This window comes from Bos taurus, chromosome 9, assembly GCF_002263795.3.
Source record: "Bos taurus isolate L1 Dominette 01449 registration number 42190680 breed Hereford chromosome 9, ARS-UCD2.0, whole genome shotgun sequence".
NCBI lineage: Eukaryota > Metazoa > Chordata > Mammalia > Artiodactyla > Bovidae > Bos > Bos taurus.
This window is the reverse complement of record NC_037336.1, coordinates 60631387-60648741: the sequence shown is the minus strand read 5'-3', so window position 1 is coordinate 60648741 and position 17355 is coordinate 60631387. Positions and strand designations below refer to the sequence as shown.

The 17355-nt window shown below is 45.4% G+C and overlaps 1 protein-coding gene and 1 pseudogene across 4 annotated transcripts in view; one reads left to right on the top strand and one right to left on the bottom strand.

Annotated features, from left to right (window-relative positions):
- Positions 1–17355, top strand: part of ANKRD6 (ankyrin repeat domain 6) — a 182793-nt gene that overhangs the window by 94087 nt on the left and 71351 nt on the right. The window lies entirely within an intron of this gene.
- LOC100140683 (calponin-3-like) lies at positions 9140–11534 on the bottom strand (annotated as a pseudogene).

The window sequence follows — 17355 nt, the reverse complement described above, 5'->3', positions numbered from 1 at the left end:
CCTGCACTGACAGGCAGATTCTTATACCATACCACCACCTGGGAAGCCCATAAATGTTCCTTCATACCATCTTCTAAGGCAAATATTCTACTTTTTATTTCACCTTTTTAGACTGCCAACTATTATGTCAGGGACAGAGTACTATTTTGTTTTACAGATGTAAGAAAAATAGCATCTGTAGATCTTCCTGTTCTAGAGATGGTGTCCTGAGTCTTCCTAGGGAGCCATTGTGAGGGTTCTGTTAGTGTCTAAGTTTATCTCTATGTACTTTACAGCTGGAGGCTGGGGAAATACCCACAGATGCTTGTGTGGACCTGCTCGACTCCCTGTGAAACAGATGTGGTCACAACTCCATTTGTCACTGGGACTCTGTAAGCCTCCACTCCAACTGGAGAACTACCGTTTAGGTCCCACAGGTTCAGGGTCAACTCAGGCCCAGTACAACACAAAAGATTTGGCATCCACTTTGCCCAGTGCCAAAGATCCTTGTAAGCAGTTACAGATCTTTGTAGCAGGACCGGTGAATTCTTTATCATATGAACTCTCTGGCCGGGTTCCTCTCCAAGGAGACCTAGCCTCTTCTCTTCCAGTGGCCTGTGAACCTGTGGATTATAGCAGCTGATGTCAGTCTTCTGTTCTCCAGCTCACTCTCTCTCAGTTTTTAATTTTGATGTCATTTGTTTTTGTTTACTTTTTCTTTTTAAATTTTATTTATTTGTCTGTGCCAGATCATGGTTGTGGCATGTAGGATCTTTAGTGGGATCCAGTTCTCTGCTCGGGGATTGAACCTAGGCCCCCTGCATTGGGAGCATGGTGTCTTAGCTACTGGGCCACCAGGGAAGTCCCTCCAGCTCACTGTTGATTTTTTTTTATACAAGTCAAATAACGCCCCTAGTCAGTCCACCCATCTTGCCTGCAGCTGATCTGTCATGGCCACAGGTTCCTAATGATCAAAGCACTCTGTTTGTTACTCTGGCCTTGCTTTGGATTATGGTGTTTACATTCATCTAGCCTCTGATGCTTAGTTGTCACCACTTGGCCTCTGGTCTTTTGGAATCCTGTCATCCTCCAAAAGAGCCCAATACCAGGGAGCATCTCCCATGTCCACTCCAGCCAATGGAGACCAGAACCATTGGACATCTCACCAGTGCTCTTACCCATTAGAGAAGGGAGCAACCTCTTGGTTTTTCTAGAATCATGGTCAGCTGTGTGTGCTGTGTGCTAAGTCACTTTCAGATCAGATCAGATCAGATCAGTCGCTCAGTCATGTCCGACTCTTTGCAACCCCATGAATCGCAGCACGCCAGGCCTCCCTGTCCATCACCAACTCCCGGAGTTCACTCAGACTCACGTCCATCGAGTCAGTGATGCCATCCAGCCATCTCATCCTCTGTTGTCCCCTTCTCCTCCTGCCCCCAATCCCTCCCAGCATCAGAGTCTTTTCCAATGAGTCAACTCTTCGCATGAGGTGGCCGAAGTACTGGAGTTTCAGCTTTAGCATCATTCCTTCCAAAGAAATCCCAGGGCTGATCTCCTTCAGAATGGACTGGTTGGATCTCCTTGCAGTCCCAGGGACTCTCAAGAGTCTTCTCCAACACCACAGTTCAAAAGCATCAATTCTTCGGCGCTCAGCCTTCTTCACAGTCCAACTCTCACATCCATACGTGACCACAGGAAAAACCATAGCCTTGACTAGACGAACCTTTGTTGGCAAAGTAATGTCTCTGCTTTTGAATATGCAATCTAGGTTGGTCATAACTTTCCTTCCAAGGAGTAAGTGTCTTTTAATTTCATGGCTGCAGTCACCATCTGTAGTGATTTTGGAGCCCAGAAAAATAAAGTCTGACACTGTTTCCACTGTTTCCCCATCTATTTCCCATGAAGTGTCCAACTGTTTGCAACCCTATGGACTGGAGCCCTCCAGGCTCCTCTGTGCATGGGATTGTCCAGGCAAGGATACTGGAGTGGGTTTCCATGCCTTCTTCCAGGAGATCTTCCTGACTCAGGGATTGAACCCATGTCTCTTATGTTTCCTGCATTGGCAGGTGGGTTCTTTACCACCAATGCCTCCTGGGAAGTCCCCATAGTCAGATAGTGGGCTGTTCTTTATTTTCTTGTGGTAAGTCCAGTCTTAACCCTTCAACCTTCAAACCTTCAACTCATCTCTCAATATCATGCCAAGGCAGTTCCAGAATCTCCATTTAATTCACGGTAGGCCTTCCTTGTGCCTAGGCTTCCAGGAACCATCCCAACATTTGAGGACCAGGTGTCTGTGCCAGGATACTAAGCCACCAGTTACAGGAGAGTGTTTCTTGGTTGATAAGGTCTCTTCAGTCCAGCCTGACACTCACCGCATCAACCCTTCCTTACCCACACGTTCTCCATCCCATCTGTACATAACAGTGGAACCTGAGAGTCCTTTAGTACAAAGCTGTTTCCTGCAGGAGCAGGGACTGTCTCTAGGAAATTTCCCTGCAGGCTGTGCTGAGACCTGGCCCTAATTATCAGCAGGGGTGGAAGGATTTTGAGGAAGGGGAGCATCACCTTATGAGGCAGCTGACTCAGGTGAGCTCTTTGCAGGTCTCCAGGCAAGAAGGGGCAGCTCTCTTCCCCAAAGAAGGAGCTGCTTTGCTGGTCAGAAAGTTCAAGGGTATTTGGGAGTTCAGGATTGTGGGGCTTGTGCACTAGTGTCCCTGTGGCAAATCTCAGGGCCACTCCATACGGGTAAACTCCCCACACCTCTAGGAGTCCCACCCTTGGGTGCCAGAGAAACTCCATCCCAGCTGGGTACTATGTAATTCTCCTGGTCGGTAGTTCTGGTTGTAGCTAATAAGGCAGAGGTGAGAGAATTGTGAAGTAGTGCACAAAATGTGTCCAGAACAAGCATTTTCCACAGGACTTTATTGACAAGGTGAGGTCAGAGAAATACTTCATTTAAACCCAGAACTTCCTGTGTGACAGATACATTCACAGCAGTCACAGAAGGTCAGGTATCTTCAAGTGTCTCCAACCCCCAAAGATGGATTAAGTCTTAAAGAAAGCAGTATTGAAATAGAGTCACACATGGTTGTTTAGTCATATAGCTGCAATAATAATAGTGGTTATTGAAAGCTGGCATCTGTATGCATTCTAGATTATCGTTGTTGAGTCCTAAGTTGTGTCCAACTCTTTCAAGACCCTATGGACTGTAGCCCACGAGGCTCCTCTGTCCATAGGATTTCCTAGGCAAAAATATTGGAGTGGGTTGCCCTCATGCATGATAGATATATGCCTTATCTCATTTCTCTAAAATAGTGTTTTTATACATGATCTTATTTAATTTTCAAAAATTTTATCAAGTTGATAATATATCCTGTTTACAGAAGTAGCTGATACTCAGAGAAGTAACTTCTCTACAGTAAAATAACCAGTAAGGGATGGATCTAAATTTATCTGGCTCTAAAATGTTAACCAGCTGATTTTTTTATTGGAGTAGAGTTGCAACCAGCTGATTTTTAACAGCTCTGTTGATACCCAACAAAACCCTGAAATTTTAGAATATACCAGTCAGAATTTTTTATACATATGTAGATAATTTCTGAAAAAGGAACAGTACAACAAACCAAAGATGTTCTAAAACATCATTTTTTAAAAAGTTGAAAGCAATGTGATGATTTTTAAAAATTGCAATAAGCTACATTTAGGGGAAAAAAATAAGAGAAAAAAAGACAATAGAGGGAAGCTCTTGTTCCATAGGATCTTCTCACTGTGACTGGCATTCACCAAGATGGCCCCAGGACCATGGAGAAGGGTCCTGCTGTAGGCAGTCTTTGCAGCCCTTGGTAATTACAGGATAAATTTGAAACTACCATCCTGGAATATTGCTGTTAAGAAAACTTCTGATTTATGGAGTACTACTGGCATTGTTGAGAATGATAATTTAAAAAGATCCTATTACAACTTGTTGTTTGGGGGATTACATAGAATGTGTTTCAGTAACAAGGTGAGGCAGGCGTAGGGGACAGTGGTTGATCTGGCAAGAGTTGGCTGTTGGACAGTAGAAACCATCATTATTACACTAGCTTCTGCCACCTCCGATAGGAGCAGCTTGCTCAGCAGTTTGAGAGGTATGGTGATGGGATCTGCTTTTTCTTGGGTCCACAGCCCTGGTGGTAACATCCTTGCTTTAACTTGAGGAAGAAGGGGGAGGGTGGGAAGGCATTCAGCATGCTTTCTTGGGGGAATGGAAGGAAGAGGGGGCAGTTTGTCCAGCTGATCCTCAGCCAACAAGCACTCCCAGCTGTAGCTCCTGGATAGACAGCTCATCCTCACGGACCTTGGAGAGAGCTCTTCCCACCCCGGTTCTCTGCTCATTGACATTTCTTCCTTTATGGGAGGTTTTCCCCCTTTGACTGAATAGCAGCCTCACCAGTTTAACTCCTTATGTAATATAGAGAAAATTGTACCCTTTAGTGGATAAAAGGGTCTGAGAGATGTCGCTGAAGAGTATATCCCAGGGATGTCGAAAGTATGTTTGTGAAGAGCTAGTGTCTGCTATTTCTGTCACTTTATCATCAACACTAGTTTACTAGGCATTTTCTTTTTTCTTTTACTTATGTGTTTATTGACGTATAGTTGGTATACAGTGTTGTGTTATTTTCAGGTATACAGCAAATTCAGTTATATACAAATACACACATACTCTTTTTCAGATTTTTTTCCCCTTTATAGGTTATTACAAAATATTGAGTATAGTTCTGTGTGCTATCTGCTGCTGCTGCTGCTAAGTCACTTCAGTCGTGTCCGACTCTTAGCGACCCCATGGACTGCAGCCTACCAGGCTCCTCTGTCCATGGGATTTTCCAGGCAAGAGTACTAGAGTGGGGTGCCATTGCCTTCTCTGCTGTGTGCTATCAGTAGATTCTTATTGATTATCTATTTCGTATACAGTAGTGTGTAAATGTTGGGGCTTCCTTGGTAGCTCAGCTGGTAAAGAATCCACCTGCAATGCGGGCAACCTGGATTCGATCCCTGGGTCAGAAAGATCCCCTGGAGGAGGGCATGGCAACCCACTCCAGTATTCTTGCCTGGAGAATCCCAATGGACAAAAGAGCCTGGCAGGCTACAGTCAATGGGGTTGCAAAGAGTCAGACACGATTGAGCGACTAAGCCCAGCACAGTGTGTATATGTTAATCCCAGACTCCTAATTTATCCTCCCCACCTTTCCCTTTTGGTAACCATAACTTTGTTTTCTGTCTGTGAGTCTGTTTCTGATTTGTAAATAAGTTGATTTGTATCATTTTTTTTAAAGATTCTGCATTTAAGTGATATGATATCATAGATACTTGTTTTTTTCTGTCCTGCTTCACTCAGTATGACAATCTCTAGGTCCATGCATGTCGCTGGAAATGGCATTGTTTTGGCTTTTTATTTAATGACTGAGTAATATTCCATTGTATATATATGTACCACACATCTTTATGTATTCATCCATCAATGAACATTTAGGTTACTTTCATGTCTTGGCTATTGTGAATAATGCTTCAGTGAATATTAGGGTACATATATCTTTTTCAATTATGTTTTTCTCCAGATATATGCCAGGAATGGGATTGCAGGATCATATGGTAGCTCTATTTTCAGTTTCTTGAAGAACCTCTCTACTGTTCTCCATGCTGGCTACACCAGTTTGCCTTCCCCCCAACAATGTAGAAGGGCTCCCTTTTCTCCACACCCTCTCCACCATTTATTATTTGTAGACTTTTTGATGATGACCATTCTGACTGGTGGGTCTTCCCTGGTGGTTCAGATGGTAAAGAATCTGCCTGCAATGCAGGAGAGACCTGGGTTCGATCACTGGGTTGGGATGATCCCCTGGAGAAGGGAATGGCAACCCACTCCAGTATTCTGGCCTGGAGAATCCCATGGACAGAGGAGCCTGGCGGGCTACAGTCCATGAGGTTGCAAAGAGTCGGACCCAACTGAGCGACCCAACATTCACACACATACGTTCTGACTGGTATGAGGTGATACCTCATTGTAGTTTTGATTTGAATCTCTCTAATAATTAGCCATGTTGACCATCTTGTCATGTGCCTTTTGGCCATCTGCATTCTTCTTTGGAGAAATATCTATTTAGGTCTTCTGCCCATTTTTGATTGGGGTGTTTGTTTTTTTTTCATATTGAGCTATATGAGCTGTTTCTATATTTTGGAGCTTAATCCCTTGTCAGTTGCATCATTTGCAAATATTTTCTCCCATTTTGTAAGTTGTCTTTTCATTTTGTTTATGGTTTCCTTTTGCTATGCAAAAGCTTTTAAGCTTAATTAGATCTCATTTGTTTGTTTTTGTTTCCATTACTGTAGGAGACAGATCCAAAGAGATATTGCTGCAGTTTATGTCAGAGAAGGCCCTATTGTTCATTCTCTGTGTGTCATCACTGTACCAGACTTTTAGCACCTTGTTTTCTGAAGGTTATGCTATTTTTTAATTGATGTGTAGTTAATGTACAATATTATCTGTTACAGGAGTACAGTATAGTGATTTTATCATTTTTAAAGGTTGTACTCCATTTATAATTATTGTAAAATACTGGCTCTGTTCCTTGTGCCATAGAATATATCCTTGTTGCTTATCTATTTAATATATAGTAGCCCTGAAGAAGGGAATTGTTACCCACTTCAGAGTTCCTGCCTGGAAAATTCCATGGACAGAGGAGCCTGGTGGGCTACAGACCATGGAGTTGCAGAGAATTGGACACAACTGAATGACTAACATTTTTTTTCCATTTACTTCGCTTAATGTTTTCAAAGTCCATCTATGTTATATCAGGTGTCCGTGGTTCATTCCTTTTTTTGCCTGAACAGCATTTCATTGTATGGTTATGTACCACATTTGGTTTGTCCACTCACCAGCTGATTGACATTTGAGTTGTTTCCACTTTTGGTGATGAATAATGCTCACGTGGCCCCTGTATGACTTCACTGGACTTTTACTTGAAAACTTGTCTTCTTCTCAAAATATGAAATAAAATACAGTAGTTTCTGAGGCAGTGTTTAGAAGACTTCATAATATGGAGAGGCAGGCTCTCTGAGGGGACTTGTCCTTTGGAGCTTTGTTACTATTTTGCTGACCTTGTCCAGTGGAAAGCAGTGTTGTTTGTGAAACACTGAGTCTCAGCGTGTGGCTGGAGAGCAGGTGGTTTACATGGTAATCATCGTTATGTTTCCATTTCCCTTTCATCTCCCATCACTGCAATACATTCAAGTGCTTTTAAAGTCTAATTTGAGAAAAACAAGTCATGAGCTAAATGAGATGCCGTTCTCAGGGCCCTCTGTTTTCCATCATTTGGGCATTTGCTGTGGGCCCAGTGGATGGATGGGCTTCCCAGGTGGCACTAGTGGTAAAGAAACTGCCCACCAATGTAGGAGACATGAGACCTGGATTCAATCCCTGGGTCGGGAAGATCCCCTGGAGGAGGGCATGGCAACCCATTCCAATACTCTTGCTTGGGAAAATCAAGGAGACTGGTGGGCTACAGTCCATGGGGTCGTAAAAGAGTCAAGACACGACTGAAGCAACTTGGCATGCAAGCACGCAGTGGGTGGGTAGTTTGTTTCTCTGTGAACGGGGCAAGGCTGCTGTTGGCCTAAACAGGAGGGCTGCGCTGTGTTGGGTCAGCCTCCTCTGCTGGCCATTTTGCAGTTACTGGTACTCCGGCAGTGATTGTTCTTTCTCAACCTAGTTATTAAAAAAAAATAGCAAAAACGAATTAGGGTTAAAGGTTTATTCTTTTTGCATGACTTGTTGACGCCATGGACTGCTTCTCAGTGGTGATAGAAACCCAGCGCCCAGCAGTCCTGCCTCTGGGACTCACATAGACCAAGAAGGTACATTGAACGTGAGAAAGATGCATAGAATCATCTGTTACAGTGGAGCATACGTTTGTGTACATAGGACCCAACAATTCCACTCTAGGTAAACACGTCTATTTGTGAAGTCTCCTGAAGAGATGAGTGTAAGAATGTGTATAGCAGCACTGTTTTCAATACACAAAACACAGAACTACGCAAAAGCTCATCAGTAGAAGAATGGATACATGAACGGTGGAATATTCATTCACATGGTGGAATATAATATATGTCAGTGAGAATGAAAGGAGTATAACTACAAGCAGCAATGTAGAAGAAGCTCACAAATGTAGAGTGAAAGAAGCCAGGCAAAAAAGAATACGTGAGCAGAATATGAGGTTCAAAAAGAGGCAGAACTAAACTTCACATTAAAATTCAGGACAGTGGTTACCCTTGGGGTGGGGGGTGGTTAGTGGTCAGAAACAGCATGAGTAGGGCTCTGGGAGGCTTTGCTAATTTATTTTCTTGACTAAGCTGCTATTCACACAGGTCTGTTCTGTCCCCCCCGCCCCCCACACATACACACGGATCAGGACTTTATTTAAAAATGAGTAAACAATACTGTAGAATCATTGATATGTAAATTTCTAAAGTCCCACATCTTAAATTTAGTTGGCAAAGACCAGTTAGTTAGTGGCTCAGTGGTAAAGAACCCACCTGCCAATGCAGGAGACACAGGAGACCTGAATTCAATCCCTGGGTCAGGAAGATCCCGTGGAGAAGGAAATGGCAACCCAGTCCAGTATTCTTGCCTGGAAAATCCCATAGATAGAGGAGCCTGGTGGGCTGCAGTCCACGGGGTTGCAGAGTCAGACACGACTGAGTGTGCACAGACAACTTAGCCTACAGTTAGCTATAGGCGTGAGTTTAGTCTTCCATGTGGAAACCAGATACTGAAGTGTAAAGAAAAAAGCTTCCTATTGTTTGAAAATACCGGTTTAAGTAGAGGACTGTAAAAATGTGTAGATGTTTAATAAAAGAATTGACTGTACAGAAGTACTCCCCTTTCACATTATTCCTTTTCACTTCATATGCGAGTTATTGGTTATGCTGTAGGATTTAACTGTCACAATACTAAAAGGCAACTATTTAGGGAAGAGGCAGAAAAAGGAATGCATGTAAGGCAATATTTCCGTTAGGTACAATGAACATAATAGTGTTTTCGGACGGCAAGATAAAAATTACTCAAGGCTAGCTTGTTTCTCACTGAATAAAAGCAATAGGCTAAACACAGAGCTCCTCCGTGAATCTAATAATCAGTGCCTTGCTCACCACATTGGTAATCTCTGGGGTCGTCATCTTAGTACTCACTACGAATATTCATCTGGGTATTCTGCCTGATAATCGCTGTCACTGATTTCCGAGTCATCGGTTCCTGTTCCTTGGCTTCCATTGTGAATGACAGGTTCTGTGGGAGCAGCACGTACTCTTGCTGCCCAAGTCCATACACTCATTCCTTTCTGGGAAGCGACTTTGTTGGTACCTACATGTAGAAAAATTGTGGAGTTGCCCACGGGTTGTAATGTTAGCTTCTAGATGTCCCTTTGGGTACCCAGTGCTAACATTCCTGCCTGCCTGGCTCCTTTGTTGGTGCCCATTTGTAGACTAATTGTGGTCTGATCCAAAGGTTTGTCAGTTTGCATTTAGGGATCACAAAGATGCCTCCTCGTCTTACAGGCTGTCTTCCCTACTCGCCTGGCCCATTTGTTGGCTCCCATCTACAAACCGGTTACACTTTGGCCAGCTTTTAATTTTCCTTCATCAGAACATCTTGTTTTTCTGCGTACTTAGCTCCAATGTAAATGGTTGTATGGAATCCGTTTGTTTTGGTCATACCTTCTAGGGCCATGAGCATCGTCTGAACCTGGGTGGTGTCTCCATTCTCTGAGAGATCATTTGCTTGAAATATGTCATGTGGCCTCATGCTGTAAGTTTGATGGCTTTAATCAAGTTGCAGTATTCTCCAATTGAGGCCAGTTTAATGAGGACTCATTGACCTTCCCTGAGTCTGGCTGTAGCTTGCTCATGAGTTCACAGAGGATTATGCCATCTTTTAAGTCCAGCTGGAAGCTGGTGCCAGTGCTCGTGCCCGCCACCTCTTCTGTCCAATAGCGAAGATCTTCTTCTGCCCGTTGATCACACCTGGAAGCAGTCCTGTTCTTGACCTCAGCCTAGAGCCCATAGCAACGGTGCTTGTTGATCGTGATGATTCGGGCGACAGGAAGAGGTTGAGTTCGGGTCTGGGGGTTTCTCGCTCTCGGCTTCCCTGCTTCTGGTCCTGAGGAGTGGCTGCAGCGCAAGGTGCTCAGAGCTCGCTCCTCTGGCTGGCGAAGGAGTCGCTGGGACTCGGGCGGCAGGATGCGGGCTGTGCCTTGGCTACTCAGTTGAACAAGGTCCTGCAGAGCCCCCTGGTTGGCTCTGGAGTCTCACACAAACTAGGTCTGTTCTGTTTTTGAAAGTTCAACATGCTGTACACCTAAGATTTGTACACTTTTTTGGTAAATTATACATTTTAAAATATAGAATGTAATATATGCATGCGTGCATGCTAAGTCATTTCAGTCCAGTCCAACTCTTTGTGACCCTATGAATAGTAGCTCTTCAGATTCCTCTGTCCATGGGATTCTCCAGGCAAGAATACTGGAGTGGGTTGCCATGCCCTCCTCCAGGGGATCGTCCCTACCCAAGGATCAAACTCACATTTCTTACATCTCCTGCATTGGCAGACAGGTTCTTTACCACTAGTGCCACATGGAAAGCCCATAAAGTGTAATGTGTGTGTATATGATTACATATGGATATATTCATATACATAATTGTTATCAGGTTTCCTCCACCTCTAGTTTTCATTCTAAAATAAAATGTTCTAGGGACCTCCCCAGAGGTTCAGTGGTTAAGACTCCTCACTTTCAACGTATGGGGCACAGGTTCAATTCCTGGTTCAATCCCAAATGCCATGTGGAACGCCAGAAAATAAAACATTGTGAAACATGATACAGACTATGGAAGTGTGATAAGCACATCCAATCAGAAGGAATCCCTGCATTCATTCAACAAATTCTGATGAGCAGAGACTGGGCCGGGTGGATGGCTCCTAGCTTGGGAAGGAGTGGGAGGTGGGCGGGACTGGGCAGCGCCCCCATGTCCCCAGCAGTGGCTGCCTCCTCACGGGGTGCTCACTGTCTCCTCACGCTGTCCCTGCTCCTTTGTTCCTCCCTCCCACCTCCCCACCTTTACCCTTCTTTTTCCCTCTATTGCCTTCCCCCACCATGCTCCTTGTTTTGACTTTGGATATGAACGATCATTGAAGAGGCCATCTGCCTGAAATTGGAGACTGCGCAGTACTAGCCTCACCCAGGTTTTGGGAGAACCCCTGGAGAAGGGCTGTTAGGACAGGAACTGTTACTCCGGAGAGAGTCTGTGGATTCTCTCCAGGCACTGGGTTCCAGGCCCCTGAGAGCAAGGAAGAGCCAAGCCTGAGACTGAAAGCTCCACCACCAAGCGTAGTGAGGCCAGACTCAGGCTTTGCTGAAGAGAGAGCCCGGCCTCATGCTCTTAGAGACCGTCAGAAGGGGGAGGGCCCAGGCTTCACCCAGACCCTGACACAGAGGGGCTCACAGCATGTCATTCCTCAGGTCACCCATCTCCTGAAGACTGCTGAGGCTCGGCTAATTAAATATAGTTCCATTATGGAAATAATCTGGCAATAATAATGAGAAAATCCTGCGAGACGTAACTATTTTAAGATTGTTTTAAACTCTTGGAAATGAATGTCTCTGTGGCCAATTCTTGGCATATAATAAGCAAGTCAAGGTCACTGTTGTTCCCTCTGCCTTCACCGTAGGAATCTCTTCTCCTTGTAAAGAGGAGACACAATTTAAAATTTGAATAATGCCACATGACTGATGATGATGACAATGTGGTATGTTTATCATGGGCTGTAATTATGGGTGAGAGACTTTCGTGGAGCAGACTTGCTCATGGTTCATTTGTGGCTAAAACTTAACAATATGAACAGTCACCAATTTGAGAGACATTCTCAGCTGGGAGATAACCAGAAATAACCAGGCCGAGGGAGGGGTTGGCGTGAGGGAAGCTGACTTCCAGCGGGACCTTCCTGGGTAGCCCACCTCTTCCTCAGTGGTCCTCACCTCCCTGGGGGTCGGAGTCCCCAGGGGGGATGTGTCTTCTTGAGCCGTGGACTGTGCATATGCATGTGTGTGATCATCGGTGTGTGAGGATGCGAGGACAGGGAGAGAGCTGCAGAGCCTCCCAGGCACTGGCTCCACTTAAAGTCCCGATTCCCCTCATCTACGGAGAGGGACGCTTGCTCCCAGCAAAGCTCTGTGCCCAAGCCAAATGCTGCATCATGCTGTGTACTGAGCAAGGCTATGGGATCTCCCTGGGGCAGCCCCTGGGAACTCTAAGGAAAGGTGAAGGCGTAAGAGATGCAGGAAGGACTCAAATCTAATTAGAAAGTTCATCCTCCAGTAGACTTCATGCATGCACGCAAGCACAGCTGCCTGAGTGCTTACTCTGTGTAAGTACTGTGCTAAGTGCTTGCCATCCGTGCCTACAGCAAGCCCTTCTAGCTGCCCCTTGAAGTCAGTTGTTGCTATTGTTTAGTTGCTAAGTAGTGTCGACTCTTTTGCAACCCCATGAACTGTAGCCTGCCAGGCTCTTCTGTCCATGGGATTTTTCAGGCAAGAATACCAGAGTGGGTTGCTATTTCCTCCTGCAGGGGACTTTCTCAGTCCAGGGATCCAACCTGCGTCTCTTGCATTGGCAGGCATATTCTTTACCACTGAGCCACCTGGGAAGCCCATGGAGTCAGCAGCTACCATTTTTTCCCCCATCTTTCAGTCCAGGACATTAAAGCCCAAGGAAGTTCTATAACTTTCCCAGAGTCATGTAGTTTGCTCTGTGGGTGGAGGGTTTCAATAGACCCTCTCCTCCTGCTTCTTCCCAGTCCTGCACCCACCAGGAGGAATCAGAAGGAAATTGAGGTGAGGGGGCCAGGTGTGGAGTTTCTGCCGGCAGTGGTGTGTATGCTGTAGCGGCCTTTCCAGACCAGTGCTGATGGGCAATGTTACCATCAAATCACATCTAACCATGACATGCTGCTGAGAGCTGCACCTTTTAAGAACAGTTTTGGACATTAGTATATATAAAGAAGAAAACCAACAAGGATCTACTGTATAGCACAGGGAACTATAGTCAATATTTCTTTTTGTGTGTGTGTATGTATATATATTCAATATCTTGTGTTTGTGTGTGTGTACAACTGAATCACTGCGCTGTGCACCTGAAACTCACTCTACGTTGTAAATCAACTATACTTCAATGAAAAAGTAAGTAAAGATAAAAAGTTATTGGAGAAAGCTGTGTGGGTTAAAGGTGATGGGGTTGGGGAGGATGCCATGCATCATAGCATCTGGAGTTTCTAGGATCAGATGGACATTATGGTCAGAAATTCTTCAGTGGGAGTCTTCTCTGGCTGTCTAGTGGCTAAGACTTCATGCTCCCAATGCAGGAGGCCTGAGTTTGATCCTTTGTTGGGGAACTAGATCCCACCTGCTGCAACTAATACCCAGCTCAGTCAAATAAATGTTTTTTTTTTGTTTTTTTTTTTAATGAAATACTTCATTGGCAGTGTCATTGCCTACACCGGGACCCCTGCAATGAAAATCAGGTTTAGCCAAGATAAAAGCAACCATTTCTGGAGATTCACTTAGCGGACATTGATAGACAAGATCAATCTGCGTGTGGTTGGTGGAGTTTAAATGGTTTCTCCCTGAAGAGTCATGGTCTTGAGAGAAGGCCTATGTCCTCCAAGGAATACAGTAGAAGAAATCCGCTGGAATTACATATTACAATGGTAAATCACAGTTGGTGTTTACTGCTGAGTAGATGACACTCCTGTTAATCCCAGATTTCCCTTTGCCTTATTTGGGGTTGTGTTTGCCGGGTTACATTTGGACACTTCATTCCTAGCTAGTGGAGCAGCTTCGTGTTTTGTTTTTTTTGTGTGCAAAATTGGAAACTGACAGCCCGACGTGGCTTTCTCTCTGTGTCTCCTGTAGGGAGGCTGCGAGGATGCAGCCTGAGTCGGCTGCTGGCTAGAGCAACCCCAGTGAGGGCGGCTCTCCATCCTCGTGGGTGAGCCATTGCTTCCTGGCATTCCAGTGTCTCCTTCCTGAAAGGGTGGGTGAAGGGTGCTTTATAGGACTATGTCATCAGTAGAACACCCTTAGCCCCTGGAACCTCATTGTCCCTCACACAGCAGTGAGGGACCCCTTGGCTACAGTATCATTTATACATGTTGAAGTGACATAATGGAGTCCTGGCTTTTGGCCAAGAAGGTATGGATGTGTGTGAGTGACTTTAAAAAAAGAATCACAGCCTGTGATGTTGATTGACCCAGACAGGCCATTGGTAAAGAGTTACTAAGCATCCATTATGTATAAGGCATTTGTACTCATTTCCTACGGCCACTGTAACAAATCACCACAAACTAACTGGCTTCCGACAACAGAATTTATTCTCCCACGTTCTGAAAGCCTAAAGTCTGAAATCAAGGCAAAATCTTCTGAGAAGGACACCTAGAATCAGGTTTGAAGGATAAGGAGGAGTTTGGGAAAGATCTAAAGGTCATTCTAAGCAAAAAGAACAGGGTGGTGCTTTCAAGGTGACCTGAGCACCCTTGTGGCCAAGCGAGGGTACAGGATGGGTGGGTGGATGGGTCAGAAGAAGAGGTGGTGCAGACGGGCTGAGACCAGACTACGCATGGGTTTGTGTATCCCTGAACTTGCTGCTGGGGGACTGTGAGTCACTGAGGATTGTAGCAGAGGAAAAACACGATCACATTGTGCTGTGCAAAGAACATTCTGACACCAGTGATCACATACACTGAGTCAGGGGAGGGAATTGAGGCAGGGAGACCAACATGGCAGAACAGCTTCCACCTGCAAACTTTAGCCCTACAAACTCCAAGCCCCCTGGATGGTTTGTTTACACCAAACTATCTTTGTTGAGAGGAGAGGTCCGCAGACAAGGCAAAATAATTGGCACCAAAGGCCCAGACCCTAACCACCCAGCAGACCCCACCACCCAGCAGACCCCCAATACCTAGCAGACCCCCACCACCCAGCAGACCCCCACCACCCAGCAGACCCCACCACCCAGCAACCCCCATCACCCAGCAAACCCCCACCAGCCAGCAACCCCCACCACTCAGCAGACCCCACCACACAGCAAACCCCCACCACCCAGAAGACCCCTGCCCAGCAAACCCCACCACACAACAGACCCCCACCACCCCCAGACCCCTCCCCAGCAAACCCCACCACTCAGCAGACCCCACCACCCAGCAGACCCCCACCTAGCAGACCCCACCACTCAGCAGACCCCACCACTCAGCAGACCCCACCACCCAGCAGACCCCTGCTAGGCAGATAGGCACGGTGTCCATGGCTCCTCCCGCATTGCAGCTTAGCTGTCTGTACTCCGACTTTGCCATCTTGAAACAACTGGAGGAGAAGGCTGAGTTTCTCATGACTCCTTTTCTTCTAAAACTAATACATGAGAAAGGGGAACTTACCTGAAGTTGGCTCAGTGGTCTCTAAGAGGAGAGAGAATTTAACCACTGTTGGCTCAGTGGCTGTCTTTCCTGAGAGTCAAGCTTAAGTAATCCTACCAACTCTCTGGTCAGGTTGGGCTGATCTCAACAAAGTCATCTTTTATCCAAGATACATTTCAGGCCAATATATATTCACTCTGTGAATCCTGAACATTAGTCTGGCTTTGGCTTCTAACCAGTTCCTAGGCAAAAACTCATCTACAGAGGCAGATTCTATTAGGCAAGCAAAAACTTACATCACCTCTTTCATCCCAACTTCTCAGTTTAGAAGAATTTCAGAAAATACCTTCAGCATCCGGCTGGAGACCACTGTGACAGTTCAGGTGAGAAATGATAACCGCCTGAGTGAAGGCCAGGGCAGTGCAGCTAGAGAAGAAAGAACAAGTCAAGAACAGTTAAGCAATAACCATACAGCCATGCTTAATATTTACTGAGCACTTTGTACGTGCCAGCCTATGGGATAGCCTATGTATTATCTCATTCAACCTTTGCAACAACCCAATCAGTTAGGGATTATTATTCTCTCTGTTTTATACATAAGGAAGTGGGCTTAGAATCAAGTAGGTAATTTGCCCATTTTAAGTGCAAAACTGGGATTTGAGCCCAGGAAATCCGACTTCAAAGCTTGCATTTTATTTTTTTTTTTAAATTTTGTTTGTTTATTTATGGCTGCATCAGGTTTATGTTGCAGCATGCAGTACCTGGGCTTAGCTGCCCTGCAGCATGTGGGATCTTAGTTCCCTGACCAGGGATCTAATCCACCTCCACTGTATTGCAAAGTGGATTCTTAACTACTGGACCACCAGAGAAGTCCCCAGAATTTGCATTTTAAATCTGTGTCTTACTGTCTCAAACCAGGAGGATTTGGTAAATTGTTGTATGTCGGGATGGGGAAAGAAGAATAAGAGGAAAGGGAGGTGGTTCCAGATGAGGGAAACAGGCAGACAGATGGAAAACGGGGCCCCTCACCAAAAAGGGGACGCAGGGAAAGGAATGGGTTTGGACAGAAGAATGGTGATTTGGCTGTTAGCATGTTGATGGGGAACATCTGAGTAAGATGTCTGGGTGTTTGGTAAATGGTTGGGTGTTTTAAAAAAAGGGAGCTTTAGAGAGTGATTGAGGCTAAAGAAGATTTGGAGCAATCCGTTTCTAGGCAGCAGAGGAGCGTGTGGGCAGCAGGTGTGGGGGATATGTCGGTACTGAGATCTTCTAGAGAGGAAAACGAGCAGAGAAGATAATACGGGATAGAATCTCAGGACCTGCAACACTTATGGGACCAGTGAAAGAAGAGCGCTTGGATGAGGAAATAGTCCACGGAGCATGAGGAGAGAGCGGGCCACGGAAGCCAGAGGAGGAGGAAGTGTGATGAAGGAGAGGTGGTAGCAGTGTCTAATGCTACAGAGAAATCATGTAACGTGAGAACTGAAGGTTACCCTTGTGCTTGGCAGCTAGTCAATGTAAAATCAGCTGTTACAATGCAGATTATTGCAGCCACTTTGGAAGGCACTACAGCAGTTTCTGGGCTTCCCAGGTGGCACTAGTGGTAAAGAACCCGCCTGCCAATACGGGAGACTTTAGAGACACAGGTTCAGTCTCTGGGTTGAGAAGATCCCTTGGAGGAAGGCATGTATTCTTGCCTGGAGAATCCCATGGACAGAGGAGCCTGGAGGGCTCCAGTCCATAGGGTCACACAGAGTCGGACATGACTAAAGCAACTTAGCATGCAGCACATCAGCTTCTTAAAAAACTACACACTGTCCTACCGTATGATTCAGCAATTGTATTCCTTGGTATTTACCCAAATGAGATGAAGACTTATGTACACA